This window comes from Loxodonta africana, chromosome 5 (assembly GCF_030014295.1).
Source record: "Loxodonta africana isolate mLoxAfr1 chromosome 5, mLoxAfr1.hap2, whole genome shotgun sequence".
In the NCBI taxonomy this organism is placed as follows: domain Eukaryota; kingdom Metazoa; phylum Chordata; class Mammalia; order Proboscidea; family Elephantidae; genus Loxodonta; species Loxodonta africana.
Window position 1 is genome coordinate 36620632 of NC_087346.1, and position 22662 is coordinate 36643293.

General features: G+C 36.0%; 1 long non-coding RNA gene across 1 annotated transcript in view; it reads left to right on the forward strand.

The window, feature by feature from the left end:
* The first annotated feature begins 5146 nt into the window (after positions 1-5146).
* The window catches only part of LOC135231424 (uncharacterized), a 95565-nt gene continuing 78049 nt past the window's right edge, over positions 5147-22662 (forward strand). Inside the window, exon 1 of the long non-coding RNA XR_010322033.1 lies at positions 5147-5890. This is a non-coding gene — a long non-coding RNA (uncharacterized LOC135231424). The remainder of the gene's footprint in view (positions 5891-22662) is intronic.

Genomic DNA, 22662 nt, shown 5'->3' on the forward strand with positions numbered 1-22662 from the left:
TACACACACACACACACACACACAATTCAAAAGAGATAATTCAACAGTCATTCTACTTACGTTAGCCTTCCCCCTCCCCAATTTAATTACCATTATGGTGAATATTCTTAAAATTCTCACAATTTTAATAATCTAGCCAGATATATATATACTTTTTTGTTCCTAGAGAAATGGGTTATATAACTGTGATGGAAGTTTGGATTCTGAAATCATAATGACATGAAAAACCATATCAGTCTAGGAAAAAGTTGTATTAGGGAAGAACTCTCAAGTAACACGTATTCTGAGGATGCTGAGTGGTGAGAAAATTTGGAAGTTTCGGGGAGATGTCTCATAGATATTCAGTGGTGCCTCAGTTACATAAAAATCAAACCCAAACCCATCGAAGTCAAGGTGATTCTGACTCATAGAGACTGAGTAGAACTGCCCCACAGGGTCTCCAAGGAGTGACTGGTGGATTCGGATTGCCAACCTTTTTGATTAGCGGCCAAATTTTTAAACCATTGTGCCACCAGGGCTTCAAATATCAGAATAGCATATATTATTCTAAAATAGTTTTTATATGATGCAGTGTATACTAGTTCTTTAGTCTGAAGCAACCATTGTTATTCTCTCTTAATATCCATATACATATGATTATATATAATATACATGTTATATACGTGTGATATGTTGTGGTTGCCAGCTGCTGTTGAGTCCATTCCAGCTCATGGCAACCCCATGTGTGCAGAGTACAACTGCTCCATGGTGTTTTCAAGGTTGTGACCTTTCGGAAGGAGGTAGCCAGGCCTACTGTCAGGCCTATCTTCCCAGGCTTCTCTTGGTGGGTTCCAACTCCCTACCTTTTGGCTAGTAGTTGAGCACTTAATCATTTGTGCCACTTGGGGACTCCTCATGTACAATTGGTATGTATATACTAATCCTCCATCAGAAAAAAATGAACTTTTATATCGCATTTGGCTAACTAAGCAACAGCTCTGGCAACTTCGGCACTTTAAATCCAGCTCATTCCTCAAACTGCTGAATTTATCTTTTATAAAAAAAATGAAATTGTTCTTGCATCTTACCTTTTAAATCTTCATGCTGCTTTGATTCTTCCTGAATAAGAATCCAACTAAGAGGCAGATTTGAATTTTACCAGTCAAAACTTCTGTCATTCTGCTTAGTCACACTAGATTGATACTTAGCTATCATCAAAGATTTTGCTAGAGCAGATCCAGCCACACGTTCTTCTGTTTTCATTTATTGACTACAGCATTGTTCATAGTTGTTGTTAGCTGCCTTTGAGTTGGCCCTGACTTCTGGCAACCACACGCGCAACTGAAGATGAGGAGACATTTTTGTCAGTGAATAAAATTCCCTTACTTTTAATATTATGTACCTTTAAATCTGCAAGTAGTTTATGCTGTTTTTGTTGCTTTAACATGGCATTTTTATTTCCTCTTTGGGATACAATGGAATTTAAGCAAAGTATGCGAAGTTAAGAAATATGCAATAAAGAAATGAGTAAGTGGGATAAAGTGTTCCACATTTACTAAGAAAATAACTAGTTCTGTTTAACACATATATTTTCTAAATATGCCATTTCTTCTAGAATGCTCATGAGATTTTTGAAGAGATGCCCCAAAAAGTAAGTAGGAGTCGGCAGTAATAATAATAATGTGAAAGCTGGACAAAGAATAAGGAAGACAGAAGAAGAATTAATGTCTTTGAATTATGGTGGTGGCAAAGAATAATGAATATGCCATGAACTGCCAGAAGAATAAGCAAATCTGTCTTAGAAGAAATATGGCCAAAATACTCCTTGGAAGCGAGGATGGTGAGACTTTACCTCACATACTTTGGATATTTTATCAGGAGGTAACAGTCCCTAGAGGACATCATGCTTGGTAGGTAAAGTAGAGGGTCAGCAAAAGAGAAGAAGACCCTCAACGAGATGGATTGACCCAGTGGCTGTAACAATGGGCTCAAACATAAAAATGATTGTGAGGATGGAGCAGAACCTAGCAGTGTTTCATTCTGTTGTACGTAGGGTCACTGTGAGTTGGATCTAACTGAACCACACCTAACAAGAGTCAGTACAACATAAGTAGACCACTGTGTGTATCTCGACAGTGGTATAATAGGCGAGGATATTGGAAGAAAATCAACTTTTCTCCATAAACTAAAACTAATTTCTTTTAAAACTTAAGCCCAGGCCTGTAAGGTTGTTTTTCATTGGAGAATCTGTGCTATAGTTTTACTTATATGAAGATACCCTTAAGTGTATGAACCCATTTCAAAATGTGTAAACTCTCAAGATACTCTGCTCTTGCTTTTAGGTCAAATAAACACAACTGTTTCAAATTGAAAACAGTAGAAATATTTCATAAAACTTTTGCGATGCCTTCAAAAATCTGTTGTTGTTAGGTGCTGTTGAGTCGGTTCCATCTCATAGGGACCCCATGTGATAGAGTATCACTGCTCCACAGGGTTTTCTTCACTGAAGCAGAGCACCAAGTCTTTCTCCCACAGAGCCACTGAGTGGGTTTGATCTGCCAACCTTTCAGTCAGCAGCCGAGGTCTTAACAACTGTTGCGCTACCAGAGCTCCTTAAAAAAGTCTGTAGTTCTCTGAAAAATTAGACAGAAACCTTAGGGGGCAGTCAGTTTATGTTAATGGGGAAGGAACAACTCAGAAAAAGCAGGTGAGAATGGTTACAGAACTTAAAGAATGCAATCAGTGTCACTGAATTGTACATGTAGAAACACTTGAATTGGTGTATGTTTTACTGTGTATATTCTCAACAACAATAACAAAATAATTAAAAAAATGAATTGCTAAAGAACAGTGTAGTTCTCTTAAATTCTGTTTCAATTAATCATTTTGCAAACTGATAGAATGTATTTAAATGTCACTAATCACATGAATCCATCAAATTGCTAATTTTTAAATTTTTTATATGTACCTTCTGGTGCTCTTGGTTGATGTTATAAATTGAGCATCAGGCTGAGCATAAGGTTATTTTATATTGAAAATACGTGCAATCTAAAGGACTGGGTCAGAGTTCTGACTTGGCCACTTGCTAGTTGTTTGACTTGGGAGAGGTAACTTTGGCCCAGTGAACTTCAGTTTTCCTGAGATAATTAAATGATATGTGCACGTGATTTTATATATGTATTGATTGTCTCTCATCTTTATATAGTAGTAGATTTTAGGTACCATCATTATTATAGTTAATAAGTAGAAAATAACCCAATCATGATTTCTCTGTCATGTCTCTGAAAAGAGCAAATACAAATAATTCTGTGAGCAAATATCCAGTACAGTGGATGGATGCGATTATTATATGCTAAGAAGCATTTCACGTATACTCGTGCTCACAGCTGATGAAAAGATAGTACTGTAGATGCCATAGTTTAGGCTTTTGTTTTAAGGGATTAAACTTGAAAGAGGAATATATACATTCACATAAAGGAAGGCATTTCTGTTGGAGAAGTCATAGGATCAGGAATCTGTTTCCATTTTATCAATTCATGTTGAAAATTATTATTAAGTGCTAAAAGTTCCATAAAAAACTGTTTAAAATATTTCAAGGAGACCAAGTACAGCTGTTTGGCACAATTTACTTATTGATAATAAATAAGCTTGATAGCTATTGATATAAAACAGCGGCACTTCATTGAGCTTAAGCAGCCCACTTTAGCGTGTGTCAAAGCTATAAATCTTTTTTGGGAGTTACGTTATGTAACATCACATGAAATCAAACACTAGCAATTTTTAAAGGTAATAAAGTTAAGGGGTAAGTAGGTTACTTTCATAGCTTTTCCATCTCTCAGGCTAGAGCTTGTTATGATCATTTAAAATATAGGGAGACACTTTGGCAGTCTTTAAAATCAATTCGTAATCTCTGCGCTGATATTATACAAGTAATTCTAAAAGCATTACAACCTCTTGAATGGCTTTAAAATACCTTTCAGTTCAGAAAAGAAGAGAATAGAGGAAAGAAAGAAAGAAAAGAGGAAAAGAAAATGAAAAATAACAGCAAAGAAAGGAAAAGAATCACTTTGTTTACATAATTATGCAGGGGCTGATAAAATATGTCAGTGAATGTTACTATTAATCCCAGGTAAAATATATGGATTTACTGCATGAAAAGTTTCTTAAAGGTGTTTATAAAAATGACAAAAAGTTTTTTAAAAGTGTCAAGTTGGTTCTCTCCTAGAGTGATTTAAACCTATTCATGAATTTGAAAAATTCTCTATTAACAATTGCTTCTTGCTTTTGATGTTCACTGCAGGTGCTCATAATTACCAGATTCCACAAAGGGGTTTGGCTCTGTTCATCCTTTAGTGGGGACGTTTTTTTCTATCTTCAGTATGATATCTTTAGAACTTACTAGTCAGTCACTAATTTTCCCGTGAGTGACCTTAATGGTGATGTTTGTCTAATGACAAGCATCCAATAAGAAAAATAAGTAAAATTATTTTACAAAAAAATAATTTTTTTTTCAAGTAGGTATTCATTTACATCAACATTTGCTTTATTGAATACATTTTCTATACAGATCATTATCTTTGGAGGTATATTGTTGCTGTTGTTAGGTGCTGTCCGGTCTGTTCCAACTCGTGGTGACCCTATGTATAACAGAATGAAACAGTGCCCTGTCCTGTACCATCCTCACAATCTTTGCTATGCTTGAGCCTATCATTGTAGCCACTGTGTCAATGCATCTTGTCGAAGGTCTTCCTATTTTTCACTGACCCTCTACCAGTCTAGTGTCTGTCAAACCACTGAGAATCATAGCCTATCCAAGTTGGCATAATATTAACCATCACAGTTGGCTTGCTGTGTCTCTACATACCATAATAATTAATCTTAATTTTCCTGTAAATACAGTCATGAAGACACCATTCTTAGAAAGTTTATAGGGCAGGTTTACAGCAAGGAGTATGTGGGAACTTCTGGATCCCTTCTGAGCTAAATGGGAGCCAAGAAAAACTTGGATGGTGTCATGGATTGAATTGTGTCCCCCCAAAATATGTGTCAACTTAGTTAGGCCATGATTCCCAGTATTGTGTGGTTATCCTCCATTTTGTGATCACTATTTTATGTTACAGAGGATTAGACTGGAATTGTAACACCTTTAGTAAGGTCACATCCCTGATCCAATGTAAAGGGACTTTCCCTGGGGCATGGCCTGCACCACCTTTTATCTTACAAGAGATAAAAGGAAATGGAAGGAAGCAGAGAGTTGGGGACATCATACCACCAAGAAAGAAATGCTGGGAGCAGAGTGCATCCTTTGGACGTGACGTTCCTGTGCTGAGATGCTCCCAGACCAAGGGAAGATTGATGACAAAGACCTTCCTCCAGAGCCAACAGAGAAAGAAATCCTTCTCCTGGAGCCAGTGCCCCGAATTCAATCTTCTAGCCTACTGGACTGTGAGAGAATAAACTTCTCTTTGTTAAAGACATCCACTTGTGGTATTTCTGATACAGCAGCACTAGATGACTAAGACTATATTTGGTACCAAGAGAGTGGCTGCTGCTCTAATGAATACCTAAAATGCGGAAGCGGTTTTGAAACTGTGAATGGATAGAAGACTCAGAAGGAAGTGAGAACTGTTAACACGAGAGAAGGCGCAGGTGGTGAGAAAAGGCAGCAGTTAACTGGCAGCAGCAGGGAGCCGGCAGCCACAGAACCAGGAGACCAGCACAAGACAGAGGTGGGGGCAACCCACAGAGTGAGAAATCTGAGTCCCTGTGAGCAAGAGGTTTCCTGGCAGAGTAGAGTGCCTCCAGGCACTTATTGGTGGAGTTGCTGATCTTTGGAACACTTGCCCCAGCAGGCCAGATATGGGCACGAGGCCAAGGAACACAGGAAGCCAAGCTGCCTCAGTCTCAAAAGGTATGGCCATGACCTCTGGGGTTTCAAAGGGTGAAACCATGGTCCCTGGTGTGTCTAAGTCTGGAGTTGCCCCTCAGAGGGACAAGGAGAATGGTGTGTCTAAAGCCAAGGGAGCAGAATTGCCATCCCAGTGGGTCTGGCAGGCAGAGCAGAAGCCCAGGGCTGAGGGGCCACCACTCAAAACTCTGAGAGTGTGGCCAGTTCCTGGAGGGCAGGGCCATTGTATGAATGGTCTCAGAGAACAGAGGATTATTTTCAAACCTTGAGGGCTAAGGTAAAGTGTTCTGCTGACTTGCTTGGTGCCTGTTCTCCCTTATTTATTCCACTTTCTCCCATTTGTGATAGAAATGTCTAACTTGTGCCTGTTCTCCACTATACCTTTGGAAGAAGATAACTTGTATTCTAGATTTCACAGATGAGGAGGAATTTTTGAAGTTTGGATTTGGAGTCGATTTGAGACTTTTGCTATGATATGATGGAGTGAATGTGTCTTACATGTAGCAAGGTCATGAATTTTGGGGGGCCAAGGGGTACAGTGTCATGGATTGAATTGTGTTCCCCCAAAATATGTGTCAACTTGGTTTAGGTCATGATCCCCAGTTTTGTGTGGTTGTCCTTTGGACCCAGAGTTCCTGTGCAGAGAAGCTTCCAGACTAAAGGAAGACTGACGACAAGGACCTTCCTTCAGAGCCAACAGAGATAGCCTTTCTCTGAAGCTGACACCCTGAATTTGGGCTTGTAGCCTATCAGACTGTGAGAGAATAAATTTATCTTTGCTAAAGCCATCTACTTGTGATGTTTCTGTTATAGCAGCACTAGATGTCTAAGACAGATGGTGACTCAGGTCTGCCTTCTGATTAACCACACTGTGCTGCCTTTTCAACTTTTCTGCAAGTTCCCAGACAGAAAAGACAATTCACCTAGAAGTACACTTAAGGGTGCTCAGCACTCAAAGAAGAAATAAACAGAACCTCTAGAGACAACAAGAAGGGCTCCGATTTCTCTATAGTAATATTCGATGCCAGACAGCAAATACAGCTTGATGACAATTTGAACAACAACAATAGAAAAATAATTAAAGAATCCAAGGAAATACAAATACAGAATTAAAAAGACCTGGAATAAAAATTAACTATTTTTAATTTTATATTTCAGTAGATAAATTCAGGGATCTGCTCTTGAGCTTCATCTCTTAAACCATTGAGAAATATATTTTTTTCCTTTTTAAATAAGTGAAGACATGCATTTCTTGAGTTCTTTCATGTTTAAAATAATATGTCCATTGCCTTTTTATTTGAGTAGTTTCTTAGCTGGGTATCAAAGTTTTGCATCATACTCATCAACATTGTGCAACTGTTTTCTGGCACTGAATATTTCTGTGGAGAAATCTGAGGCTGCCTTGATTTTTCCATCTAGTGGGTGAATTGCTTTCTCTGTCTTGAGGCTTGAAGAATTAATTCCTTTTCCTTGAAACTTTATGGGTAAACTATAACTGCACGTTGTGTCTCAAATTTTTCTATGTGCTCTTCAATCTACAGATTTTTTTTTTTTTTTTAATTTCAGATATATATGTTCATGTAAATAATATGAAACACATCCTCTGGTGTATTTCCTGGGTTTTATACTTCAGGGACACCATGTTCTTATGTTCATTTTGGCTTATCTTTCATGTATATTATTCTTTCTTCTGATTCTTTAAGGTCTTGAGCTCGTCCATCTGCATCCATGGTTATCATCTCAAGCATTTTATCTATGCCAACTAACTTTTCAGACACGTCTATTCTGAGCATTGTGTTTTTAATTTATTATTTATTCTGCAGTAAAGTTTGTTTTGTTCTTGCTTTGCTTCCTCAGTGCTGAAGAAACCTGCTTCATCCTATTCTGAGTTTTAACATCTCAACTCAATTGATCAATAGGAGATCTGAGTAGTACACTTTTCTGTTTCATTTAATTCATGTTCTTACTGTGTATTTTATAGTATGGAGAAGTTTTGATGAATCATCTTTTGTTCATTGATTGATATTTTCCTCCAGATTGGGTTCTTTTAATCTTGAAATGATTTGATACTTTCCTTGTACTGATGAGAGGTAGAAAATGTTGCCGGAGAGCAACCAGTGAGCAAGCAATAGGGCTGATTCTCAGATCGAAATGAAGCCTCTAGTGGTATATACTTAATTAAAGGAACGTTACGAAGTCCAAGGCAATCTCCCCTGGGATAAAATACATCTCCCATGGGAAGAAGTGTCAACACCATTGCTCATTTTTCAACAGCTTGTCCACTTCTCATCAATCAGAAGAGGAAAAAGGAAATTCATTCAGTATTTTTAATCCACATGTAGAAGTATTAATAAAGAGTCTCAAAACTTATTGACTCATAAAAAAAATTCATGAGAATTAGAAACTGAAATGTGTTCTTCTCTTTGTTGTATTCTAGACATATTCCATACTTGGTCATCAATTTTTGAAACTTATTAAATTATAATTTGTTTCAACTTTCTTTGTTTTATTGCAGTTGAGACTCTTTTAGCCAATTTTATTTTATTGCATGCCACTTATTATTTGGAGAGTGAAATTCTGCAATGTAATTTCAAATCAGCCAACTAAAGAAAATGAAAAAATTAACATATATAAGGAGATCAAATTATTTATCCACCCGATGTATACACACATAATGTTGGATTACAGAACACTTAGAAAAAATTCTAATAGCTTTTAGTAAAAAACACAACAATTACTAAATGAATTTGGTAAATAAAAATAAGCATATGCAATGCAATGTATCCTCTATATAAGCAACAATGAACTAAAATGAAATTATTAAAATACCATGCATATTACTGACAAAAAAAGTCATGCATATTGTTTTCAAACTCTTATGGAATTAACCAGAAAACTATGAATAAAGGTATAAAAATATTTTAAAGTAGTAACATAAGAACCGAACAAGTGAAAAGATAGACTGCTACTGGATGAAAGAAAATATCATAAACAGTTATTACAACATAAGTAACATATAGGTTAAATGTAATTGAATTAGAATCTCAATGGATTTTTTTTGGAATTGATTAAAATAATATTAATTTTATAGAGAAGAGTAAATATCAGAGGTGAGCTAAAAGTTATTTAAAAATTGATAGGAAAATAATTGTAAAGATATTAAAATATATCATAAAGTTGCTGTGATAATATTAGTATGCTATTTGCAGAGTGTAAACAAAATAGTAGAACAGAGAAAGTTCAGATGTAGATCCTATTAATTATGACAAATGAGCTTTTTTTTTAATCAATGTATTGGGAATTGTATGGTTTACTGAATTAATAGCGCCAATTCAACTAGTACTCTATCTGGAAGAAAATAAAGTGGGAAATCTGCCACATAGTGTGCTCAAAATAAATTCCTAATGGATTAAAATTTTTGTGAAAACAAAACAACAAATGGAGTAAATAAGTATATTCTAGTGGATTAAAAGACTTTTTAAACTAATCTAGAAATTTTGAAGAAAATATTTGTATCCATACTTAAGATTGGTGGAAAGAACTATCACAATCTCCAAAGGTATTCTGTAGATTGAAAAAAATCTATTTACAATGCATATGATGAATAAAAGTTTAATATCTAGTCATGCAAACTCTTCTACAACTTGAAAGTGAACAGACTTATGACCCTATAGTAAAATGAGTGAAAATTGTGATTGAGGTATGAGTAGAAGTGCAGGTCCAAAGGACCAAAAAATACATGAAAGTATGTTCAGCCTCACCAGTCTTCAGAGAATTTCACTTCAAATGCTTCTCCTGAAGTTTCTAATGATCCCCATAATTCCCATAAAGTATCTGTAATTGTTTTCCATTAAGACTTTAAAACTATAATGGAATAAAAATAGAAATGCTGGCATTGATTTTCTTAGCAAATTCTGCACATTGATTAATTTGCTAAGGTTTTATCAAATATTTTAAGGCACAAGAAGTGCATTTCTAATAATGAAGACACATTAGCAATAGCAATTTTGATTTAGGCTAGATGTCATTCATACCATGTCAAACAATCTTATCCTGGGTGACCAGTCTTTTGTGGTGAAAATCATTTTTCTGTTATTCCATTGTACTCTATTATTTTTTTTCTTATGAAACTTTATTTGCCTACCTTATCTCTTCTCGTAGGTTTTACTTCATCTTTTCATCTAATCCTATGAAATCATTCAAAAGCATAAGGAAGGGATCAGAAGGATATAGAAAGGGAACATGGTCTCCCCATCTGTCACAGAGAGATTTGGCTTGAGGAAGTGCTCTCAGCGCCTTCCTACTGCTAACCAAGAGCTGATGAAAGCTTTGTGTGAGGGTTCATTGTTATAAACCACCCCTCCAACCACCGCCCAGTTCTTCCCACAAACCTTAATTTACTAATAAGAGAAATGTGCCACTGAGCCAGGGCAAGAACTCAGATTTCCCAATTTCAGCCCAGAGACCTTTCCCTCTACACTAGTAATTTCCAGATTTATTTTTCTTTTTTATCCCTATAAATCCATTTTTATTATTATAGGGAATCTTTAAAAATCCACAGAAATTTTGAAAATTATATTTTTTTCATGACAAATGATAAAAAAATAAGTAGTGTATTACTAAACTGTATTATAGAGCTTTTATAATTTAATCATTAATACTGTTTTTTTACACCACTTATTTATTTATAATATAAAACAAGTTTTCAATTAATGAAATCAGTTTAATTTAAATAGAATATGTAAAGTAATAAGATTGGCAACTAAGAAATTTGAAAATAACCTGTCACATTTAGTTTGAGAACAACTAAAATAAAACATTTACAATAAAATATAAGTAGAGTTTACATAATCAAAATAAAAAAATAAAAGTAAATAAAAATATTGGAAAGATTTTTGAAATCTTTGGAAACGTTAGAATTTTTGGCACTTTTTGCATAAGAAAATAATTGTTTTGATAATGTTTAGAGTTTTATTTTTCTTTCTAATTGACGTAGACTGTTTAAGGCTATCATTTTGTTTATAAGATTTCCTCCATGTCTGACATTGCTGACATGGGTGGTCTTTATTCCTTAAAACTGAAATGCCAAGCTAGAAATAATTGTCACAATTTTTTTTTTTTTTTTTAAAAACACTGGATTTTTTCTCCTATAAAAGATACAGCTTGAGGTGCACACAATCATGCTGATCATAGGGGACCTGTAGAACTTTGTGAAGTGAACTCGCAGATCACAACTTTGGGCTCTGTGGCAGAGATGGTAATGCTCACAATTCTCCACTGGCTTCCTTACATCTCTTAGCCACCTTGCAGTTAGTTAAGACCATATGACTAACTTTTGCTAAGGGACATTTTTTGAAGAGAAGATGATACATGTCATCTGGGCCAAGACTATGTAAAGCTCATTCAAGATTCTCCAGTCTTGTTTCCTTGGTGACTCCAGATGGTGTAGTTACAAGATGGTGACATCTCCATCATCTTCATCATTTGGTAGAGTACCTCTTTGGTAGAATACCTCTTTCCTTTCAACTACCACCACCCAGTGCTGGCTACATTTGTGAATGAGAAATACACATTATTTCCGAGAATTTGGGATTGTTTGTGTCCACGGTGTAACCTAGCTAATCTAAACAAATGTAAGCTCTTTGTTGTTGTTGTTAGGTGCCATAGAGTTGATTCCAGCTCATAGTGAATGAAACACTACCCCGTTCTGCGCCATTCTCAAGATCGTTGCTATGTTTGAGTACATTGTTGCAGTCACTGTGTCAAGCTAGCTAGTTGAGGGTCTTCCTCTTTTTTGCTGACCCTCTATTTTACCAAGCATGATGTCCTTCTCCAGGGACTTGTCCCCCCCCAATAACACATCCAAAGTATGTGAGACAAAGTCTTGCCATTCTTGCTTTTGATGAATGTTCTGGCTGTACTTCCTCCAAGAGAGATTTGTTTGTTCTGCCAGTTCATGGTATATTCTTCACCCACACCTTAATTCAAAGGCATCAATTCTTCTTCAGTTTTCCTTATTCATTTCCAGCTTTCACATGCATATGATACGATTGAAAATACCATGACTTGGGTCAGACTCACCCTAGTCTTCAATGTGACATCCTTGCTTTTTAACACTTTAAAGAGATCTCTTGCAGCAGATTTGCCCAATGCAATGTGTTATCTGATTTCTTGACTGCTACTTCCATGGGTGTTGATTGTGGATTCAAGCCAAATGAAATTTTTGACAACTTCATTCTTTTCTCCATTTTTCATGATGTTGCTTATTGATACATTTGTGAGAATTTTTGCTTTCTTTATGTTGAGGTGTAGTCTTTAATCTTCATTAGTAAGTGCTTCAAGTCCTCTTCACTTTCAGCACACATGGCTATGTCATCTGCATGTCTCAGGTTGTTAATGAGTCTTCCTTCAATCCTGATGCTCCTTTCTTCTTCATATAGTCTGGTTTCTCGGATTATTTTCTCAATATACAAATTGAATAAGTCTGGTGAAAAGATACAACCCTAACCCACACATTTCCTGATTTTAAACCATGTGGTATCTCCTTGTTCTGTTGGAATGACTGTCTCTTGATCTAAGTATAGGTTCCTCTTGAGCACAATTAAGTGTTCTGGAATTCCCATTCTTCACGATGTTATTCATAATTTGTTAAGATCCACACAATTGAATGCCTTTGCAAAGTCAATAAAACACAGGTAAACATCTCTCCACTATTCTGTGCTTTCAGTCATGATCCACCTGACATCAGCAATGATATCCCTTGTTCCATGGCCTCTTCTGAAATCACGTGGTGGGTAAGCGCTTCATTACTTTATAATTATATTGAAATAAGGGTCCATTATGGATTCAAAATAAATCATTAGGCTATGGCTAAGAACAAAAATAATTTACCACACAATGGTCAAAAATATCATAGTTTGTGTATAGCTGAGGGGTGAATCTCTTGAGTGACTGAGGCATGGACGTGCTCATATGATCTTCATGCATCCTCAACGAAATTCACTTCACGTGTCTAGATGTTTTCACATTCCTCCATTTGAGAGAGGAAAAATGTAACTAGTTAATTAATTTATAAAAGTGGAAACAGATAATGTCATATTTACCACCTTCAATGAAATGAATCTTTGGAAACATTTTAATGCTCTGTATGACATGCTCAGAAGGCAATTCCAAACGCTCAGTTCCAAAGGGATTTTTGAAATCAGCATTGTTATTTGTAGCCTCTTAATATTATGAAGGGGAAAATATAAGCTAAATAAGCAAGTTCAGGTTGGTTTTAAGACTTGTCACAACTAATACTCAATACTGATGTTCAGGGAATTAGCTTATTTCAGCACGTAATCACAAAAACATGTAATGTGTACTTTGAAAAGATATAATTGAAGTCAGTATATTTGCTAAGATTCACCTCAAACTACTCTTTTTGTTTGTTTTTTAACAGAATTTAAAAATTTAGAAGAATTACATAAGAGTACCAAGCTGCTGATAAAACATGGATATGTTTGAGTCTCAGAAATAACTAAAACAGAATATGATTTTGACATTGACAAACCTCTCTGTCTCTCACCACTGTTTTTCTCTGGATGCTCATTATCTTCTTTTTTACTGCAGACTGACTTTATCCATTAGCAAGAAAGAAAAGGTATTGAAAGTTCTGAATTTTGCGTCTATCAGTCTTAAATGCCTGGTGACAGAATGAACTAACTCTTTTGGCCTCAAATCCAAAACTTCCTGGAAAGAAATTCATTTTCCCAGTTTGGGACAGAAACCTACATTTTTTCTTACCAACTATAGGTTTTCAGGTTGTTTATCAATATTTTGAGGTCCTTGATTGTCCATTCATGCTTGAGAATGAAGGGCAAACTAATTATTCCAGATAATTTATTTGGGCTTTCTCTTTTGGTTAGTAGGAATGTATATTCTGGAGAGAAGTTTGACTTGGTACATGGGATAAAGTTGCTGACTAATAGGCTTTACAGTGAAGTATGGGATTGGAGAGCAGAACTACTGACAGACAATCCCGTAAAAACAGAATTACCAAAGATTTTTATAAGATACCAAAATCCACACTTGGATCTACCCAGGAAAAGTGCTCTGTGCAGCACCTCTAGTTTTTGTTTGTCAGTAACAGCTGTGTGGGGAGGATGCAAAGAAGACAACTGGTACAACCTTAAATTAAGGCCTATTTATGAAACAGCTGTTTCATAAATCGATCTTAATTTAAGCCCCATGTTCCAGTCCAATTCTTCCACCTGTTTTCCTTTTCTTTCTTTGTTTCTTTCCTTCCTTCCTTCCTTTTCTTTCTTCTTCTTTCTCCCTCTCTTTTTTTACTACCAAGATGGTACACTGGGATTCTCTAAGATTCTTCCAATAGGAGTAACTTCTCCTTCCCCTGCAAGACCTTCATTTAAGTATTCTGGATTTAAGTTTCCTTTTTTTTTTTTTCTAGTCTGTTTTATCTTTCAACCCACTTCTATCTACTTTGTGTTTTCTGTGGTTGTTCGTGCCATTGAGTTAGCTCTGACGCATAATGACCTTATATATAACAGAACAAAATATAACTTGGCCCTGCACCATCTGCATGATCTTTGATATTTTTGAAGCATTGTTGATGCTATTGTGTCAATCCATCTCATCAAGGATTTTCCTCATTTTCGGTAACTCTCCACTTTACCAAATATGATGTCTTTCTCTAGAAATTGGTCTTTCCTAATGATGTACCCAAAGTAAACAAGATGAAGTCTCAATATCCTTGTTTCTAAAGAACATTGCAGTCGTATTTATTCTAAGGCTGATTTGTTTGTTTTTCTGGCAATCCATGTTATAGTCAACATTCTTCACCAGCATCACAATTCGAATGCATTAATTCTTCTGTCTTCTTTTTTCATTGTTTAGCTTTTGCATACACAAGGCAATTGAAATGGCCAAGGCTTGGATCAGGTGTACCTTATTTCTCAAAGTGACATCTTTGCTTCTCAGGACTTCAAAGAGGCTTTATTTATTAATTTTCTAGCAGATTTGCCTAAGGAAAAACATCATTTGATTTCTTGTCTGCTGCTTCCATGGGCATTGGCTGTTGATCCAAGCAGAACGAAATCCTTGAACACTACAACTTCCATTTTCTAGAGATATGTTAATATTTTATGTCCATTATTGATCATGAGTTTGATCTATCTTTGATATTCAAAATATTTAAAACTCTTGTGGCATAGAAAAAGTAAGGCAAGGAATTGATACTAGTATTAAACAACTGTGAAAACTGTCTGAATGAATAACAGCCTTGGTTTATTCCTCTCTGTTCTTCTATGTCGTTACTCTTGTAAAAGATTCTTGGAAGAGAGGAAGTGTGGTAAAGCCAGCTTAATTTAGCTTTAGAATCATTTATACTTTTTTTTTTTCCTCAGTCACTTGCTTCATATTTGCATCTTGTGAGGCAAAAAACCCAACACAATGAATGTTAGAGTCTGGATTATAAAGTCAATCTTCTGGTCCTTGATCCTATTTTCACATCAATCTTTTCTAAATGTTTTAATCTTACATATCTGATGGGAAAACAAAATATTTGACTAAAGTAGCTTTAATTAAATTACAATTTAGATATAGCTCAATCTGAGGGAGGTCATTACACCATAAACTCTTATAGGTTGTGAGGTTCATTGTTTTATTATAAATACATGTCCTAAGGGAAACTATGTACATCTGTTTTAGATTAATTTGGTTATATTTAAATCATTAAATTAGTCTTATTCAGAAGCTCTTAGGTGCTGCACACATATATTTATTTCCCCTATTACATTCTAGGAAACACTGGTTGTGTAGTGGTTAAGAGCTATGGCTGCTAACCAGAAGGTCAGCAGTTCGAATCCACCAGGTGCTCCTTGAAAACCCTAAGGGGAGTTCTACCCTGTCCTATAGGATTGTTATGAGTCAGAATCAACTGGATGGCAATGGGTTTGGTTTATTACATTGGGATTCCCTAAGAGATGGGAAATGTCTGTATACACAAGTTTCACATCCAGGGAACAATCCCAAACATATACATTTGGGCTAAGATACAAATTAAATGAAAGCTACCTGTTTTTATCTCCATTTTGTATTTTATTAGAAAAAGAATAGAACAAGTTTTTCCTTTGTGTCATAATGATTTTTCCTTCATTTCAATTTATGTTCTTAGTCCCTATAATGTTATATTTTCAGATAACTATATTATCTGAAATAATCTTATATGTTATATTATCAGATAATTCAGGTCTCAAATAATGCAATTAATTGAAAAATTTATCCTTAATAAGTTATTTTTTAGAAGAAATTGATAAAAAAAAAATAGATACTGTGTTGCCTTGCTCATAGAAGATCATGCAGTGATTATACTAACCACAGAAATAAAGAAAGGTAGTGACTCATTTAATTTTTGAAAGCTGTCTTCAGTTAATGTTGACCATTATTTGTTATTCCTCATGCTACTGATGTGGCCCAGAAATCAGTGTGTTTTCCGTTTTGCTCAAGAATTGATTTTATTAAATTACCATTAGCTAATACGACTTTGGTCTACTCTTATAAACTCATTATTTTGTTTGTTCTAAGAATATCACAGAAAACTTTGCTTACGTGATTACAGTCTCTTTTTTATCAAGAACAAGGAAGCAGTTTTCGATACTAGTGACAGGAATAGTAGGGTTTCTGAGAATTTTATTTTATTTTAAATCTTACTGCAACTGAATTATGAACTTGATTAGGTTTTCACTTTGAAATACAAAATGACACAGTTAAGTTTGTTGGTCATCTCCCAGTAAGCATTATATGTATTAATCTTACTGTTGGCTTCATTTTAGTTACCCTTACAGTATTTTCCCTTTGCCCACATTCTCATTTACTTTTATTTTTAGTATGGCTTTTAAACAGGCTTTAGGATTTGCAAGTTGCTTAAGATCCTTTTTGGGCAAAGTTGAAACTAAATGATATTTTTGTGAAGAGCTATTAGAATAATAGTTTCTGCTTAATTAATATAAAGGTGAACTTGTTTGTAGTAAAATTTTAATTTAATATATGAGCAGCTGTAGACAACATTTTTCTCTTTCTCTTTTTTAAGAGAGAAATGCTTTTATTTCAGGAAAGATAGTCACTGATCTGTATGTGTAGGTGACAGTTCAAGGGACAAGAACGTTCGCATGCACCAAAACATCAGAATCAGGGGGAGACAGCTAACCATAAGTTACGGAGACCTCTTGCTTTACATTTGAGAGGGAGAAAGAATGAGGAGGGAGTAGAAAGGGACGGAGAGAAAAAGAGACTGAAAAATGGCAAAAGGTTCCATGCCCTGGAAAGTGACCACACCAGGTGCCCTCCAAAGTCTTCAGTAAGATGGGAAGTGACTGTTCTCTTGTGCATACTGAACGGAAGCTGACTTTCATGCCAATGTCCATGTGATGCTGGACAGGGACACCTGGTGGGTATGTACAAGGCCAGAGGCAGGTGGGCTGAGGACAAAAGTCCCCTAATGATTATCTGAAATCTAGGAAAGGTTATGAACTTCCTTAGGCCAAAGAAAACTGACAGGGTACTAGAATAAGCCCCTAACTTGTATTTCATTTTTACTTGTATATTAAACAATTAAATGTAAATGCTTTTGAAGTTGACTGTACAAGTGTCTTGTAGGCTCTCAGATCAACTTATATTCTAGGTGGACCAATATAACACACTTGAGGTTTTTAGTATTTTTTAGCTGTTCCAATTATCTATTACATATACTGTGTTTTTAAGATCTTTTTGGTCTTTATCATATCTTATGGCCTTTCATTAAACACATATCATATATATATATGTATATATATATATATATACATATAATAAAAACACAAAATCTTAACTTCTGGAAATATGCAGCAGTTGTGGATAATCTTACCTAACAGCTATTAAGGAAATTAATAGTATGTTTATAAAAATGTAGATTGCTACTTTCCTTTAGCAAAAATCAATGGATGATTATGATTTTAAAGGATATTAAATAACTGAATGAAATCTGATTTTAGTTTTTATCAAGACCTTTTTAAAGTGTTGAAACATAAAGATATCACTTTGAGGACTAAGGTGCATCTGGCCCTGGCCTTGGTATTTTCAATAGTCTCATATACATGCGAAAGCTGAAAAATGAATAAGGAAGGCCTAAAAAGAATTGATGCCTTTGAATTATGGTGTTGGCAAAGAATATTGTATATACCATGGACTGCCAGAAGAATGAAGATTTTGTCTTGAAAGTTTGTCTTGGAAGAAGTACAGCCAGAGTCCTCTTTAGAAGCAAGGATGGTGAGACTATGTCTCAAGTACTTTGGACATGTTATCAGGAGGGACCAGTCCCTGGAGAAGGACATCATACTTGATAAGGTATAGGGTCATCAAAAAAGAGGAAGACCTCTATGACATGTATTAACATCGTGGCTATAACAATGGGCTCAAACATAACGATGATTGTGAGGATGGCGCAGGACCAGGCAATGTTTGGTTCTGTTGTACATAGGGTTGCTATGAGTAGGAATAGACTCAATGGCACCTAACACCAACAACAGATCCCAATATTAATAATTCTAGTCAAGTTACTTTTACTCACTTCACCTCAACTCCCTCCCCCCAAAAATAAAAAAATGCCAACGAACCAAACAAAGATGACATACTCAATGACATGCAATAGATACAGAGACAAACAAACATTCAGCTAATATTTAATTTGTGCCTCTGTGTTCTGAGCATTTTCTAAATCCTGAGAATAAAGCAGTGGAAAAAATAGACCAACATATCTGTCCTGATGGAACTTTATTCTCGTAAGAAGAGTTAGACAATAAATAAAGTAAATAATAAAACATAATGTATAACATTGTGAAACTTGTTAAGCAGAAAAATAAAAGTGGAATTGGAAGGAATGTGGACATCAAACATTTAAATAGGATGAAGAGAGAAAGCAACATGAAGAAGGTAATATTTGAGTAAAGATGAGAAGAAGGTGAGGGGGTGACCTGTGTATTATTTGGGATACTAGTCAACAGCAAGTACAAACGCCTTGAAGAAGAGCACAGTCAGTGTGTTGGAGAAACAGCAAGGTGAACTCTATCACTGGAGTGCAGTGGGAAAGGTAGAGTAATATAGTTGATGGTCAGATTTTGTAGGGCCGAATAAACCATTAAGAAGCTCTGGTGGTTAAGCACACTGGCTGCTAACCGAAAGGTCAAGGGTTGGAACCCACCAGTGGTTCCGTAGAAGAGAGTACTAACAATCTGTTTCTGTAAAGATTATAGCTTTGGAAACCCTCTGGGGCATTTCTACTCTGTCCTATAGGGTTGCTGTGAGTCAAAATCAACTAGATGGCAACAGTTTAATGGGTTATAGTCCTGGCAGTCTACTTCTGAAAAAGTTAGCCAGTGAAAACCTTATGAATAACAGCAGAACATTGTCTTATATAGTGCCAGAAGATGAGCCCCTCAGATTGGAAGGCACTCAAAAGACGACTGGGGAAGAGCTTTTACCTCAAAGCAGAGTTAACCTTAATGACCTGTATGGAGTCAAGCTTATGGGACTTTCATTTGCTAACATGGCATGACTCAAAATGAGATGAAAGAGCTGCAAAACATTCATTAATAATGAGAATGTGGAATGTATGAAGTATGAATCTAGGAAAATTGGAAATCATCAAAAATGAAGTTGAACACATAAACATCGATATACTAGGCATTAGCGAGCTGAAATGGACTGGTGTTGGCCATTTTTAATTGAACAGCCTATGGTCTACTATGCCAGGAATGACCAGTTGAAGAGGAATAACGTCACATTTATCATCAAAAAGAATATTTCAAGATCTACCCTGAAGTACAATGCTGTCAGTGATAGAATAATATCCATACTCCTACAAGGAAGACCAGTGAATACAACTGTCATTCAAATTACCAACCAACCATTAAAGCCAAAGGTTAAAAAAATCAAAGAATTTTACCAACTATTGCAGTATGAAATTAATCAATATGCAATCAGGATGCATTGATGATTATTGATGATGGGAACCCAAAATTTGGAAACAAAGAAGAAGGATCCGTATTTGGAAAATATGGCTTTGGTGATAGAAATGATGCCAGAGATCACATGATAGAGTTTTGCGAGACCCATGACTTATTCATTGCAAATACCTATTTTCAACAACAGAAACTGCAATTATACACGTGGAACTCACCGATGGAATACACAGGAATCAAATCGACTACACGCATGAAAAGAGATCATGGAAAAGCTCAGTATCACCAGCCAGAGCAAGGCCAGAAGCCAACTTCAGAAAAGACAATCAATTGCTCATATGCAATTTCAAGTTGAAGCTGAGGAAAATTAGAACAAGCCTGAGAAAGCTAAAGTATGACCTTGATTATATCCCACCTGAATTTAGAAATCATCTCAAGAATAGATTTGACGCAGTGAACACTAATGGCAAAAGACCAGATGAGTTGTGGAATGACATCAAGGGTATCATACATGAAGAAAGCAAGAGGTCATTAAAAAGACAGGAAAGAAAGAAAAGACCAAAATGGATGCCAGAAGAGACTCTGAAACTTGCTCTCGAACTTTGAGTAGCTAAAGTAAACGGGAGAAATAGTGAGGTAATAAAAGATCCGAATGGAAGATTTCAAAGAGTGGTTCAAGAAGACAAAGTAAAGTATTATAATGACACGTGCGAAGGCCGGGAGTTAGAAAACCAAAATGGAATAACAAGCTCTGCGTTTCTCAAGCTGAAAGAACTGAAGAAAAAATTCAAGCCTCAAGTTGCAATAGTGAAGGATTCTATGGGCAAAATACTAAACAACGCAGGAAGCATCAAAAGAAGATGGAAGGAATATGCAGAGTCAGTGTACCAAAAAGCATTTGTCTATGTTCAATCATTTCAGGAGGTAGCATATGATTAAGAACTGATGGTACCAAAGGAAGAAGCCCAAGCTGCACTGAAGACATCGGCAACACACAAGGCTCCAGGAATTGACAGGATACCAACTGAGATGTTTCAGCAAATGCAGCCCCGAAGTGCTAACTCATCTATGCCAAGAGATTTGGACGACAGCTACCTGGCCACCTGACTGGAAGGGATCCATACTTATGCCTATTACAAAGAGAGGTTTCCTAACCCAATATGGAAATTGTAGAACAATATCATTAATATCACATGCAAGTAAAATTTTGCTGAAGATTGTTCAAAAGCTATTGCAGCAGTGCATTGGCAGAGAACTGCCAGAAATTTAAGTCAGATTCAGAAGACATGGAGGGAGGGGCATTATTGCGGATGTGAAATTAATCCTGGCTGAAAGCAAAGAATACCAGAAAGATGTTTACCTCTGTTTTATTGGCTATGCAAAGGTATTCAACGATATGAATCCTAACCAATTATGGATAACATTGTGAAGAATGGGAATTTCAGGACACTTAATTGTGTCCACTTAATTGAATCTGTACATAAAGAGGCAGTAATTGGAGCAGACAAGGGGATACTTTGTGTTTTAAAATCTGGAAAGTTGTGCATGAAGGTTGTATCCTTTCACCAGATTTATTCAATCTGTATGCTGAACAAATAAACTGAGAAGCTGGACTATATGAAGAGGAATGTGGCATCAGGATTGGAGCAAGACTCACTAACAACCTGTAATATGCAGATGATGCAACTATGTTTGCCGAAAGTGAACAAGGCTCAAAGCACTTCCTGATGAAGATTAAAGGCTACAGCCTTCAGTATAGATGACACCTCAACATAAAGAAAGCAAAAATCCTCACAATGGGACCAACAGACAACATCATGATAAACACAGAAAATATCGAAGTTGTCAAGGATTTAATTTTACTTGGATCCACAATCAATGCCCATGGAAGCAGCAGCCAAGAAATCAAAGGATGCATTGGATTAAGCAAACATACTGTAAAAGACCTCTTAAAAGTGTTAAAAAGCAAAGATTTCACTTTAAGGACTAGGATGTGCCTGACCCAACAGCCATGGTGTTCTCAATGGCCTCATATCATGGAAAAGCTGGGCAATGAATAAGAAAGACTGAAGAAGTGATGACTTTGAATTATGGTGTTGGCAAACGATATTGAATACACCATGGACTGCCAAAAGAATAAACAAATCTGTTTTGGAAGTACAGCCAGAGTGCTCCTTAGAAGCAAGGATGACGGACTTTCTCTCACATACCTTGGGCATTATTGCCAGGAAGGACCAGTGCCTGGAGAAGGACATCATGCTTGATATAGTAGAGGGTCAGTGAAAAAGAGGAAGACCCTCAAAGAGATGGACCAACAATGTGGCTGCAACAACGGGCACAAGCATAAGAACAATCATGAGGATAGTGCAGGACCGACGGGGCAATGTTTCCTTCTGGTGTACCTAGGGTCTCTATGAGTCTGAACAAACTCGAAGGCACCTAACAACAACAGACCATTATAATGCATTGTTTCTTTTTCTTTCAGTGGGGGAGGGAAATTAGGTAAAAAGTTGTGAGAAGAGCACTGCAATCTGAAATGCTGTGAAAAGAAGCAGTCTAGCTGCTCTGTGAAGGCTTAAGGGGAGTGGGAACAAGAAGGAAAGCCTAAAGACTAGTTAAGATGTCAATGCAAAAATCCACGTAAGAAAATAGAGTGGCTTAGATCAAAAGGGAAGTAGTTGTGAAGAGTGGTTGGATTAGAGTATTAAACCCGCAGGGTTTGTTGAATAATTTGATGTAATCATTGTTGTTAGGTGCCGTTGAGTCGGTTCTGACTCATAG